At 42.9% G+C, this 13,940-nt stretch overlaps 8 non-coding genes across 8 annotated transcripts; 5 read left to right on the top strand and 3 right to left on the bottom strand.

Moving 5' to 3' along the window:
- Positions 1 to 1,527: 1,527 nt before the first annotated feature.
- On the top strand, positions 1,528 to 1,599 carry TRNAW-CCA (transfer RNA tryptophan (anticodon CCA)). The gene has a single exon. It is a non-coding gene; the product is annotated as a tRNA-Trp (tRNA).
- A 2,650-nt stretch (positions 1,600 to 4,249) lies between these two features.
- TRNAR-ACG (transfer RNA arginine (anticodon ACG)) lies at positions 4,250 to 4,322 on the bottom strand. The gene has a single exon. It is a non-coding gene; the product is annotated as a tRNA-Arg (tRNA).
- Positions 4,323 to 4,693: 371 nt separating this feature from the next.
- Positions 4,694 to 4,775, bottom strand: TRNAS-AGA (transfer RNA serine (anticodon AGA)). The gene has a single exon. It is a non-coding gene; the product is annotated as a tRNA-Ser (tRNA).
- A 2,889-nt stretch (positions 4,776 to 7,664) lies between these two features.
- Positions 7,665 to 7,737, bottom strand: TRNAR-UCG (transfer RNA arginine (anticodon UCG)). The gene has a single exon. It is a non-coding gene; the product is annotated as a tRNA-Arg (tRNA).
- A 3,655-nt stretch (positions 7,738 to 11,392) lies between these two features.
- Positions 11,393 to 11,463, top strand: TRNAG-GCC (transfer RNA glycine (anticodon GCC)). Its single transcript has one exon. It is a non-coding gene; the product is annotated as a tRNA-Gly (tRNA).
- Positions 11,464 to 11,796: 333 nt separating this feature from the next.
- Positions 11,797 to 11,868, top strand: TRNAM-CAU (transfer RNA methionine (anticodon CAU)). The gene has a single exon. It is a non-coding gene; the product is annotated as a tRNA-Met (tRNA).
- A 458-nt stretch (positions 11,869 to 12,326) lies between these two features.
- On the top strand, positions 12,327 to 12,409 carry TRNAS-UGA (transfer RNA serine (anticodon UGA)). The gene has a single exon. It is a non-coding gene; the product is annotated as a tRNA-Ser (tRNA).
- Positions 12,410 to 13,528: 1,119 nt separating this feature from the next.
- TRNAQ-UUG (transfer RNA glutamine (anticodon UUG)) lies at positions 13,529 to 13,600 on the top strand. The gene has a single exon. It is a non-coding gene; the product is annotated as a tRNA-Gln (tRNA).
- Positions 13,601 to 13,940: the final 340 nt, after the last annotated feature.

Genomic DNA, 13,940 nt, shown 5'->3' with positions numbered 1-13,940 from the left:
CTAAGACCCTGGCTGGGAGGGATCCTGAAAATTCACTTGCCTGAAGACTTAGATTGGAATAGAGTAATTAGCAAAACCAAGTCTGCAACGCCTGGGACCATGGGTCTCCAGGAAAGAAAGTGCTACGCCTGCAGCAAAACAAAGCAAGGGGTGAGATGCTCTGGGAATGTGTTTGTGAGGATGAATAACACTTTAATTTAAAAATATTATCCCAAACCACTCCAATACAGAGCTTTTTTTTTTTTTTACTAATTTTAAAAATTTTTACTTATGTATATATAAAAAAATAGTTCTACCATTTGATATAAGCCAGTTCATTTGATTCTGTTTGATGACAGCGAACTCTAAATCCATGGAAGAAACTAACAAGTGACAAACGTACATTTTACACAGTCTCTGCCAAACCAGGCTGGTGATGTGTGTAAATGCTTTTAAGAATTCCAGCAAGCCTTAGGGGCACCTGGCTGGCTCAGTGGGTGCAGTGTGTGACACTTGATCTTGAGGTTGTGAGTTTGAGCCTCACGTTGAGTGTAGAGGTTACTTAAAAGGATTTTACCAAGCTTTATAGTGATAGTAGTTACACTGACATTTATTCAGAGTTTATCTACTTGTTTAATAACTTCTACACCTGCCATGGGGTTTGAACTCACAACCCACAGATGATAAGCTGCGTGCTCTCTGCACTGAGACAGCCAGACACCCCAGTTACCGTTATTGAGAGCTTATTGTGAGCCCTGTAGACATCATTCTAAACATAAATAAATATATAAACTCATTTAGGGCACATGACATGTATGTGCAGTAACAGTAGCACTACTGTTACTATCCCCATTTTACAGGGAGGTGAGGAAAGTATAAACGACAACTCTCAGCTAACATCGATCACGCTGAATTTTCCGGCAGCAGCACGCTTGTACACCCATTTTTTGGTAAGAGGCCTCAGATTCTCCCAAACCTTTGGTGGTTTACTTTCTGAAAGGTCGGTTCTGAAAGGCCGGTTCTTCCCAGCTCCCAGTGCTGCGGGCTCCAACACATCCCTCTTCCAGGTCCCTAACCTCACACCGCGCTGCCCCCGCCTCGACCTCCTTCCGCACCAGCTGCAGTCTGCGCTCAGGAAGCAAACTCGAACTTCGCCCGGGTCGCCCGGACAGACGCGAGAGAGGACACGTGATTTTTCTTTGCTACCTCCCCTACCTCCCCTACCTCGCCCTTCAATAAATAGCCGTATTTCTAAAAAGACAAAATGTCCATTTTTCTAAAAAGACCAAAAACCAACGAAACTCCTCCAAACATCTTTTTTTTTTTTTTTTTAAATGTATCTAGAGAAAAACAGGAATGAAAAAGGATCGGAAGGGCTGTAAATAGAAGCAATTGGGAAGCCGAATCCGGGAGTGATCGGAGGGACAGCATTTTGATCGAGGAGGCAGCCAGGCACTATATTTATTCACCTACGTGATCTTCACCGCGCGCAGAGGATTAATTTCATGGATCAGGCTGACAGGTAAAGAAATCGGGGGTGCCCTCGAGGACCTCGTGGCGCAACGGTAGCGCGTCTGACTCCAGATCAGAAGGTTGCGTGTTCAAATCACGTCGGGGTCAGTAGTTTTAGCGTCTGGGGAAGGTCCAGGTCTGGAAAGTGAGATACAAGAAGGAACGGAGAGGTACCTTCCCTGCTTTCTCTCACCTTGGCTATCCTCATTTAAATACTTTTAAAACAGTGAGATACAAGAAGGAACGGAGAGGTACCTTCCCTGCTTTCTCTCACCTTGGCTATCCTCATTGAAATACTTTTAAAAAGTAAATAATTGGCAGCATACAATATCGAGGTTGTATTTTGGGGCTTTTTTGGGAAGCTCATAGAGACATTTTTACTCTTCTATTGCAAATATTCTGAATTTCACCAACTCGTCCATTAATAATCCCAAAGCTGCCGACCTTCGCTTCTGAGCTCGCAGACCCATTTCTTCATCCACATATCTTTCTAAACTTCCGAACCTTGGCAGATCTTTTCAGACAACTAATCTGCTTCTAGTAGGTGACTTCCGCTCACCTGCTGCACACCTGGCTCAGCTTTTCCATGTTGGAGAGGTCCCCTAGCCAGCCCACCCTTGGCTTTCTGGGATTTCTTACCACTTCAAATCACAGAAGAGGTCAGTTCCTTTCCAGACCCGGAAAACCTGAACACAGTTTTGTTTGTCAAATTGAGACTACAAGGAATGAGAGAAAGCCTGCTGGGCTAGAAATTCCGTGAATCCCCTAAAACTCTGTGTCAGGATTATGTGCAGGAATGTGTGTCTTGCTCTCACCTGGGGCTCCAGACTTCCGCCCCCCATCAACAGATCATGAACCATCGCGTTACAACATGGAAAAAAGGGAAAGCACATTTACGTCATCACCGTCACACATCACATTTTGTGTAACAATAAGTTTAAGACACGGCATTTGGGATCTCAGCGGACATTGTGTTATCATGTACACGTTCACGCAGCGTGCGGTAACAGTTGTCCCATCTAAGCAAGCCTTGGAAACATATCCGCAATAACCTTTTTCCATTTCTTCTTTAACCCTTCTCTTAGGAGTTAGTTCAGGCTGAGCGACAAATCACTACTCCGAAGGGGAAAATGAGAACCCATTTTAAAATTTTTATGGATTGAAGAAAAAAACGGGGGTGGGGGTGAGGTAGACAAATCAGGGAAGAGCTGGGTATTAACTATGAGGCCGCTAGTTCCCGTAGCAGAGTGGTGCAGCGGCAGCGTGCTGGGCCCATAACCCAGAGGTCGATGGATCGAAACCATCCTCTGCTAGGCATGACCCTTTTCTCCCCACGGCGAGAAAGAAGAGATTTAATCTTGTGAAAGGTTTGACTCTTTAAATTATGTCTATGTGAAAAGGGTAGAAAAAAACCCCAACGAAATTTGCAGTATGCCATACGGATCTTGGTGGTGTCAGATAAGCCCATCGGCATATTTTATTAACATACAAAAAGGTGCTCCACATCATAGTTCATGAGAGAAATAAAAACTGAAACAACAGTGAGATACCACAACACCACTTGTAGAATGTCCAAAATCCAGAACGCTGATATCAAAGGCTCGTAAGGATGCGGAGCAACAGGAACTCTCATTCACTGCTGATGGGAGTACAAAATGGTACAGCCAGGGGGGAAGAGTTTGCCAGTTCCTTACACAATTAAACATACTCTTAGCATTCAACCCAGCAATTGCACTACTTGTTATTTGCCCAAAGGAGTTAAAATATATGTCCACACAAAAACCTGAACACAGATATTTATAGCCGCTTATTTGTAATTGCCAAAACTTGGAAGCCATCAAGATGCCTTTCAGTAGGTGAATGGATGAATAAATTGTGGTCCACCCAGATAATGAGATATTATTCAGCATTAACAAGAAATGAGCTATCAAGCCATTAGACGACATGGAGAAGACTTAATTGTATATTACTAAGTAAAAGAAGTCAAGCTGAGAGGCTACATAATATATGATTCCAAATATATGACACTCTGAAAAAGCCCAACCTATGGTGAGACCCGGAGTGATCAGCGGTTGTCAGGCTGTTTGGCAGAGAAAGAATTAATAGGCAGAGCCCAGAGAGCTCAGAGGATGTGGGGGAAGGGCAGTGAAAATGCACTGCGCTATACTATAACGATGGATATATTTCATCTTGCATCTGTCCAAACCCACAGAACTGTAACACCAAGGGTGAACTGTAATGTACACTATAAACTTTGGGTGATTACAGTGTGTCAAAGTAGGTTCATCAATTGTAACAAATGTGCCACTCTGGTGGGGGATGTTGATAATGGGGGAGTGGGGGGGCCCAGTGCAGGTGATATCTTCCTCTCCATTTTGCTGTGAACCTAAAACTGTTCCGAAAAAGTACATCTTGAAAGAAAGAGAGAGGAAAAGAATTGGTACTTAGAAATAGTCTCTGCAAAACTCCCAATTTTTACTTTCAAAGAATGAAAGGTCTTCCTTCTTGTAAGTTTTTATCATCTAATGTGAGTACTAGTCAATTTTGAAAACAATCAATTTAATGATGTGATTTAAAGAAAATTTACATATGTAAGAAATGAGTAGAGAATTATCACGGGTGGCTGTATTGTTAACAATTTTGTCACTTTGTGTAAAATGATGTTACAAAAGAAATTTAAAAAGAAAATTTATATGTATAATTATAGTGACCTAAAATAGATGAGAATTGGGGACCTGAAAGAGGACAGCCAAAATAACGAGCCAGCCAGGAGTCAAACCTAGAATCTTCTGATCCGTAGTCAGACGCGTTATCCATTGCGCCACTGGCCCATACATCCTTCTGTTACTTACACTTATAGAAAAAGGAAGTAGTCGATTTGCTATGTTGCTCTAAATATGAATGTGTGAAATCTTTTCTTTCGACTTCCTTTTTTCTTATTACCAGGATTTCCAACCCTAAAACCTTAGAATTCAAACAAAAGAGTTCTGTTGGTTCCTTTGCTTTTGTTCACTCATACAGTGATTCTTTCGTGGTCAATAAGAACTCCATTTTGATGTAACCTGAAAAAGTCTGAGGGAATGTTCTAATGTTTAAAAGTAGGCTGTAAAAAATAAATTAATTAAAAAAAAAAAGGTAGGCTGTGGTTGAAGATGAATTACACCGAGCGGAGAAGGTGCAAATATGTAAAAGGGCAAACCATCGTAGTCGGCAGGATTCGAACCTGCGCGGGGGGACCCCAATGGATTTCTAGTCCATCGCCTTAACCACTCGGCCACGACTACATCTTCCTCGAGCGTTTTTCGATCTCCTCCATGTTACCGTATATATCATGTATTCTAGACTACTTCAGGATTTAGTAATACAAGAGAGGGAAGCAAAGAATCCCCGTTAATGAAACCAAAGAGGAATCAACCAACTTCCATTCCAGCACATGGTAAATTGAGAATGCTCATTGGGTCTTTTCTAGAAAACAAATCCGCCATATGTTGCAATAATTCTCTTTAAATTATCCCCTTTAAATGATCCTTTAAAAAACCTCATATTCTTGCTGAAGTAGGTACTTTTTTTAATGTTTAGAAATCTATATTAAACTTCTGTTATATACCACTTAAAAACATACACATATAACCCATTGGTTGTTTTAAAACAAACGATTTGATTGGCTAGATCCTAGTAGAAACCCTTTTGGTGATTGCCAGGTGAGGCTAAATATTTCTTTATATACTAAGCCATTTAAATGATTGGGAAAATATTAATAATTAAACACAAATATCAAATGCTTTGAGATGAAAAATACATTTTATAAATAGAAATGTGAAAACTAGGGTGCCTGGGTGGCTCAGTGGGTTGGTTGAGCATCTGCTTTTGGCTCAGGTCATGGTCCTGAGGTCCTGGGATTGAGCCCCACATTGAGCTCCCCGCTGGGCAGGGAGTCTATTTCTCCCTCTGCCTCTCCAGGTTGCTCATGCTTCAAGTAGAAACTTTATCCTCAATAAATAATCCGACAGATGTCCTTACAGATACCCTATGTCTTCAGACACGTAATCCAGGGCCTGGAATAAGGACTCAATAAATGTCAGCTGTTATTGTAAGCATCATTTTTAAATTTGGGAAAGAGGAACCCATCAAAATGTTCCAAAGGGAAACCTGTCTCCTATTTTTTGGTAAAGCTCAAAATATTTTAAAGCATTCATTCATTTCTTCATCCTTTCAAAAATTTTATTCTGAGCCCAATTACATGCCAAGCACTCTGCTAGGTACTGCTATTCAGTGGAGACCAAGAAAAGTATAGCCGCTCCTTGAGTGATTTCCAGAGGAAACAATTATAGAAGTGAACATTTACAAGTGAGTGTGACAAGTGAGGTCCCGTGGGCCAAGTAGCCTCTAGGAGTCATGCTCAGCCCCAGGCCCCGACATCTTAGATAAGTGCCTGGAGAGTCACTCATTAGACTTCAAGTTTCATGAAGAAAGTGTCCAGCTCTACCTTTGCTGCCTCTGGATGGGTAAGTGGGTACTCAATGACTATATGTGGGATGAATCATATTTAAGCTCAGATATGAAAGATGTGTAGGAGTTAGCCAAGTTGGAAAGGGGTGTGGTGTTCTAGACCTAAGCCTCACAGAATATGAAAGAAACTGAAGAAAGTTCTGTCTTGCTGGAAGTTGTTTTTTGGAGAGATCCAAGGAGGGGCAGCAATGAGAGAGCTCTGTGCCTTTTCTTTAGGGCCTCTGTTTAAATAGGACAGCTTCTTCCAAGACTTTTTTTTTTTTTTTAAATTGGAACTTATACTACAAAAATTTTAAAGCGTAAAAAAAGTTGAAAAAGTAAGGGATTATCTGTATACCCACCACCCCGATTCAACAACTGTTAACATTTTGCCCTATTAGTCTTATCTACCGTATTCTTCGGGAATATAAAATTCCTTTGCGGACATCACAATGTACTCGTGAATCAACCACGCCCATGTCTTATATAACTAGGATACCATTATCATAACGAAAAACTCTGGTGATTCTTTATAAAAACATCTACTATGTCAGCCTTATTTAAATTTCTCTAAGTATGTTTTTCGGAGCTGGGGTTCCTAACCAGGATCGAGTCAAAGTTCATGCATGCACTGCATTTGATTTGTAATGTTTCCTTGGTCCGTTTCAGTTCAGAACTTCGCGCCAGCTTATTGTTGCTGTTATTGACATTGACTTTAAAAAAAAAAAAAAAATCCAGCCCGTCTTCTGGTAGAAGGTCCCACTCTCCGTATCCGGCTCATTGTTTCCTTAAGGCAACTTTCAATTTGTTCCTTGACCCTCTTCAAACTAGAAGTTAAGTCAAAATGATCGATTAGGTCTATTTTGGTTAGATTAGAGTTCTGTTAAAAATTGGGGCTTGACTTACTCGCTACAGTATGTACGTCACTCGAGGAGGCACTTGTCAGGGGTCCCTCGGAGCTTTCTTTTACCCTTTGGAATCAGCAAGTAATCTTGAGGTGGTCCTTTAACACCTTGCACGCGCTGCTTCCCAAACCCCTAAGGGTCCTAAGGGTTTTGAGATCGTGAAAGCTTTTTGCTGAGTGTCTGATTTCTCTGGGGATCGCAGATGGGGAGTCATCTAATCCCACCACTCCCCTACATTTGTTAGAGGGCATCGTGAAGCTCGACCTTTCCGCTGCCTTTTCCCCAACCCCCCACAGGCTTTCCTGGTGTTCCCACGACAGCTTCACGTCCCGCGGTTATAGCAGTCTGGGGATGCAGGTGCGCAGGTGGGCAGGTGCGAGGCGTCGGGCAGCTGCGGGCGTCAGGACTCCTCGGGCTCGCGGGCTGAACCCCGGGTCCGAGACAGCGCCCCAAAGATCCTGACTTTGTGGGCGGAGGGGAGCGCTGAGAGGGACCGGATGGGGCGGCTGGCCGGGAAAGTTTGCATTTCCGAGAAGCCACTGCGGCTGGTCTGCGGCCCCAGAGAAGAGGCTGCGCTGCTGTCGGGGGACAGACGCTCGGGGGAGAAGGGGAACAAAGGAACAAAGAGAAAAGAGTGAGGGCTGGAGGAGTCAAATCCGGGTGAAGAAGCTATTAGGTTATTGTGAAAAGGAGAAGATTGTGTTTGCCGACTTTAACCGAGAAAAGTGGACCACCGAGGTCACCCGAGTGTCTGAAAGGGAGAATAAAGAAGACCCTTAACAACCACGAAGGGATTCGAACCCTCAATCTTCTGATCCGAAGTCAGACGCCTTATCCATTAGGCCACGTGGTCCTCCTGCAAATTGAGGGGGATGTATGTCTAAAATTTGTTGAAAGAAAATAATCTTGGCGGTATAAAAACCACCAAGGGAAATTATCACTATAAACCAAGGCATTTCCAAAAACCTTCCAGTCTAGACTTTTAAGCCGGAGAACACACCGAGGTTTCCCGGAGGGAGGTGGTTGGGGCTTTGGGGGAAACGGGGCTGGGGATGCAGGAGACGCCTGTTGTGATGAGCAGGGTGATTGCACTTATGGGACGAATGGCTGAATTCTACACCTGAAACTAATATTAGACAGTATGGTAACTAACTGGAATTTAAAGATCTTGGGGAAAAAAAAAAAAAAAGAAATCCCACCGTTTAATTGGAGAAATCAGTTGATCCTAATGGTCAAAAAACCATGGTAAAGTTACAACTGAGATAACCACCAAGGAGGGGAATATGGTGCGACAATAACCAGTAATAAAGAGCTTTATCTTCGGACAGGGATCTGGCAGAAAAGGCCACATCGAGAAGGGGACGCCTGAGCCAAGGGCTGGGGGTGGGGGGAGGCAGGCAGAGATTGTGGATAAATGAGAGAATTCACTTCTGCACACTCCAGAAACCCCGCTCAAAATAACTCCAACAGAGAAGTTCAATTAGGACAAAAACAACTGGGGACAGGAGATCACAGCAACAGTAGTTTGTTATCTGGGAGGCCCATGGAGGTGTGATAGATGACTTGTCAGATCCCAGAAAGCTGAATCCTAATTAAGTTGCGTGGAAAAAGCAAAGAGTCGGCCAAATGGTCAGATTTACCCATAAACCCTCCATCTTCATGCCCCAGGGCCAGGCTCAGGGATGGTCAGCAGGGGTGCTCTTCTGGAAACTGCCTGTTAGGGGTGGGATTGCGTGTCCTACAGCCAGCCGCCTTCACTTGCTGAAGCCCTAACCCCCAGCACCCCTGAATGTCACTGTATTTGGAGGCAGGGCTTCCAAAGACATACATAAAGTAGGGTGAGGTCATAGGGGTGGGCCCTGACCCAGCATGACTGGTGTCCTTATAAAAAGAGGTTGGCACACACACACACCAGAGGAAGACACACCACGTGGACCCCAGGAGAAGAGAACCATCTAGAAACCCTGCTGACAGGGGTTGATCTGTTTCTAGACTCCCGAACCCAATCTGTGGCCCTGAGTTGTAGAAGCCCAAGCCCACTCATCCATTGCCCTTCCTACACCCTGGAAGAAGACTGGACATTTATTTTCTTGAGACAGGAAAGTATGTCATCTCCAGGCTGGGGAAGTGATGCTCAAACCGTCCCCTGAATCACAATCGCCTGGAGAACTTGTTAAAACACAGACCTCCAGGGCCCACCTCCAGAGCTTCTGACTCGGTGGTTCTGGGGTGCAGACAAAGATGAACATTTCTAACAAGTGTCCCACTGATGTCACGCTCCAGTTCCAGGGAGCGCTTTCTGAGACTCACAAGGCTGGAGGGAGATCCTGCTCTGACTTGTCGCTCGTGGCCTTCTATACAGACCAGAAGGCCCACGCATTCTGACTGAGAGGAGCAAGTGAGAATTTTAGGAAGAGATGTTATTTATTTATTTTTATTTTTAAAAATTTAAATTCGATTACTTAACATACAGTGTATTATTCGTTTCACAGGTAGGGTTTAGTGATTGATCAGTTGCAAGGAGATGTCATTTAAACTTGACTTTGGAGACTGAGCTTTTCAGCAGGTTGAGTATGGAACTGGTAGACGCTGAGACAGGAGGGAGGTGGTGCCTGGCCAGGGTGGGCACTGCAGGGCTGGGCAGGGCTGGGGGCCTGTTTCAGAAGAGGGAGGAGTCTAGTGAATTGTAGGAAAAGTAGTAGTGCAAAATGTATAACCATTATGACTCTCATTTCACTGTGGATCTAAACCCAATAAGTATGGGATTTGTCTCCAAACAGAAGAACTTTAATAAGTGGAAAGACTGAGCATGAGAAAACACTGAGTTTTTTTCCCCCCAAAAGGAAGCATTTGGGTTTTTGCGTCAATATTGAATCTGGTTGATTCCTTTCTTTTCTTTTCTTTTCCTTTTTTTTAAAATTCCTTTTCTTTCTTAACAAAGCATTAGAGAAGTTATGGATAGAGCAGACAAAAATGATTAACTCCGCCAATAAAAAGACAAATCTTTAGAACCTGAAGGAAAGGATAAAGCATTAACTAGGATTTAAATCCTAACTCTCCCTCACTGTGGCCTCCTGGCCTAATGGTAGCGCATCTGACTCCAGATCAGAAAGTTTGCGTGTTCAAATCACGTTGGGGTCAGTTGTAGGTATCCTTTTAGGGGGAAGAAGAAATGAAAAACAACACGGTTTCCCTCAGAAGTACCAAGGTGATTTATATGCCTTATTCTGTCCAGTTCTGTTTTCTTCTGTTAGGATTTGGAGAAACCTACTTTATGGCCCAAATTCTTCTTTTAAGATCAACATTGATAGCCTTTCAATTTGCTGCTGTAGCTTCCTGCCATTCTTCCCCTTCAAAGCATCCTAATCACAGCTGCCAAGTAAATACTGTAAGTTCTCTGTTGTGAAGAAGAGGTGAAAAGATAGAGTCTAGAGCAAGATAGAGGCATGTGAAAAACCTCCTGGCTTTCACCTGCTTCATATAATCCAGATTCGGAGTTCGTTACCTCCCTGAAACCCAAGCTCAAAACTCACTTCGGTAAAGATAATTTTCATCCATCGTTAATGTTTTTCTGTGTTGGCTTTTTCTCCAAACTACTGAAAAGTCCTTAAAAACAGGGGCCTTAATTCTTATTTTATTTCCAGGCTCCCTTTGGCTTTTGATTCCAAGACCCCACATGGACCTCAGCAGGATTTTCTTTACTATTCTCACTTCTGATGACTATCCCTTCCTTGCCCAAGCTTGGGTCCTCATAGCAGAATGACAATAGGTCTTTTTTCCAAAATAAGATAACTTGTTTCAAACTTGGATTGAGTGCTGTGACCTAGTAGTTAACTGAATTGGTTTGCATCATAAAAATGAGATATTTTCAGAATTTGTTTTCATTAATGATTTAAGGATGGTGGGGAGGGGATGGAGAAAGACTTTGTATATCTATATCTGTATATCTATAGATGTAGATATAGATATATATTATTAACATATAATGCATTGTTTGTTTCAGGGGGTACAGGTCTGTGATTCATCAGTCTTACACAGTTCACAGCACATACTCTTTCCAATGTCCATCACCCCGCCACCCTATCCTTACCTTTCACCCTCCAGCAACTCTCAGTTTGTTACCTGAGATTAAGAGTCTCTTATGGTTTGTCTCCATTTCTGGTTTCTTCTTGTTTCATTTTTTTCCTCTCTTCCCCTATGATCCTCTGCCTTGTTTATCAAATTCCACATATCAGTGAGATCGTATGATAATTGTCTTGAAGGAAAGACAGTTTTATATGTTGGGTATTTATACTTGTTTTTCACCTTCAAAAGTCTCCAAGGGCCACATGTCAGTTTCACCTTTCTTCTAGGTCACAAATTTTCTCAGAGTGTTTCGGTATAGCTTTTTGTTTAATCGGATTTAAGGAATCCAGGAGAAAAAACATACCATATCAATGTTTTACTAATAAGGCAGAGACAATGGAACTGTAGCTATGAGGACAAATAAAAGGACGTTAGCTTGTGGGGCATTGGTGGTTCAGTGGTAGAATTCTCGCCTGCCACGCGGGAGGCCCGGGTTCGATTCCCGGCCAATGCAACGTTCCGTTTTCTCATAAACCAGGGCAGGGGTAAAAATATTTTCCCTAAAAATTTACAAACTAAAAATACTGTGAGGTAACTGTGTTTCTTGTATCCGAATATGGCTGAGAAAGATTAAAGTTAACCCTCTTGCAATTTCTTCTTCAGAAATTATGCCAATCGGCATGCATTTTGTTTTCTAATGAGCCGAAACATCATCCTATTGGAGCGGAGATCAAGGTATCCTTATTGTCTTGGCAGCGATCACTGAAAAATAACCAGAAAATTCAGAAGGCGCCAAAGCTTATCTTCTTGCAATTTAAATATGGAAAAAGGTAATGCTTTCAGAGTGAGCAGAGTGGCGCAGCGGAAGCGTGCTGGGCCCATAACCCAGAGGTCGATGGATCGAAACCATCCTCTGCTATCCTTCTTGTAACTCTTTTGCTTCAAAAGCAGATTTTCGAAAAAGGGAGTGAATAAAGTTGGTCACTATCAGAAAGGGTCTGTGGACCAGTTCTGGATGAGTAAGAATCCCCAAGGTAATTTTTTGCAAATCCCGTTTCCTGTCTTTAACAGAGGCAAATCTCTCCAGTGTGGCTGGTTAGTGTGTTGATATTCAGTCTCTGATTAGGGGGCCATTACACCTGGTAGGGACTGAGTGCCACCCTAGCAATCGCTTTGGTATCTCGCAGGTCAGGCAAGCGTTACAATTTGTAATAACGTCTGTTACCAGCGTCTCGATATTCAAAATCGTGTTCTTTTTAGTGTGATGGCAGGTACTCCAGAGCAGTTGTCATGGAAGTCAACAGAAAGGTCATTTTGTAAACTGGAAAGGTGTTATTTCTCATGGGAATATTATCCAGACAAACAGTCAGCAGTCGTGTAGTCGTGGCCGAGTGGTTAAGGCGATGGACTTGAAATCCATTGGGGTCTTCCCCGCGCAGGTTCGAATCCTGCCGACTACGGAGTAGTGTTTTCTTTCCAGGTGTTACCTGCTGGACCAATTTCGGAAAGAGCAAAGCACACAAAATAGCATAATATACACCGTTTTCCTGGGTATTATTATATTTCCCCATGAAATGTAAACAGGCAGTCTAGTCCTTCAGTGTAGCAATGGGTGAAGAATATTTTTGAAAATGATTTTGGGAAAACACTAGGCATTTCTGAGACCACTGTATAAAGATGCTGAAAAAAAGGCCCAGGGTTAATTCTTTCTTTAATTTTCTATTTCCTTATCTGAAATCCAGCTTGGGTCTGACTTCTGAAACCTTGCTTGCCTCTTCTTCCGCTTGACGTTCCTGCAGGGCATTACGATCCTACTCCTGAGCACCTTTGGTGTTTTGGAATCAATATCTCAAAACAGAAATTTCCAATCTTTCCTCCTCCTGGGTCCCTCCTATCATTCCACTCAGTAAGCCAGAATTGCAGAGAGGAAGTACAGGATAGAGAATTTTCAAAATTGTTTTCAGATCTTGGCTAAATCTCATAAAAAAAAAAAAAAAAACAAAACAAAGCTGTTTTGCTGTATAAAACTTAACACATACACAATACTGTATATGCAACATAAATAAGAGTAAATGTAACAAAAATTTATTTTATTACATTTGCAATCGATCCATTACAGAATGAAGATAATCCAAAAGAAGAAAGTAAAAATAACTTAGAAATGTGAAAGTTCTTAATCCTTGAAATTACTAGAAAATTCCCATGTTATATTTAAATTTTTTCTTGCATCTTCTATATTCACACATGTCCTAAGAGATTTTTTGGTGTTGACAGTTTCTTCTATAAACCCATAGGTAGCAAATGTTCACTGTCCAGGTTAGGAATTTAGTATATGCAAAGTTTAGATTTTTCCAAGAATGCGGTACTAAGCCCTTCGTGGACCCTGGGGAAAGTTCCAGGCAAAGATAAGCTCTGTTGGGTCCCCCCCCCCCAACCCCCCGCGGAGCAAGTTTATTGCCTCCTTGGATTCTGGGACAGTGAACCTTCTCCACCTGTCCCGGACAGGTACTCAAGTGCCACTCACATGCCACTCATTGTAAAGAGCGTCCAAAAGCTTGCCTTGGAGAGCGGCTGTTCGTGGCCCCATGGTGTAATGGTTAGCACTCTGGACTTTGAATCCAGCGATCCGAGTTCAAATCTCGGTGGGACCTCTCAACCTTTTCGTGTCCTTCCCCCTTAAGTTACACCTGCGCATTGACTTGGCCAGAAACACCTGAGCCCTTGCGCACCTCGCAAGCGCAGCACGGTCGGCGAGGCGACACTGCAAGGGGACGCTGTTTTCTGCGCTTTCTTCTGGAATTCTACGTCGGTCCTCCTGTGCCCCTCCTCCTTCGCAGAGGAAGCAGGTTGTCGTCCGAAAGCCCTAAGTACTGTTTCACACCCTAGACCTCAGTTCTGGGTTCGGGTTCCATTAGTTTCTAACATGAACGTGACCTTGAGAAGCTCCTGATGCGTGTGCGCCCCAGTTGCTTTGCTCTCTGGGATACAGCA

This window comes from Mustela nigripes, chromosome 5 (genome assembly GCF_022355385.1).
Source record: "Mustela nigripes isolate SB6536 chromosome 5, MUSNIG.SB6536, whole genome shotgun sequence".
Classification (NCBI taxonomy): Eukaryota; Metazoa; Chordata; class Mammalia; order Carnivora; family Mustelidae; genus Mustela; species Mustela nigripes.
The sequence above is the reverse complement of the archived record's forward strand: the minus strand, read 5'-3'. Positions and strand labels throughout refer to the sequence as shown.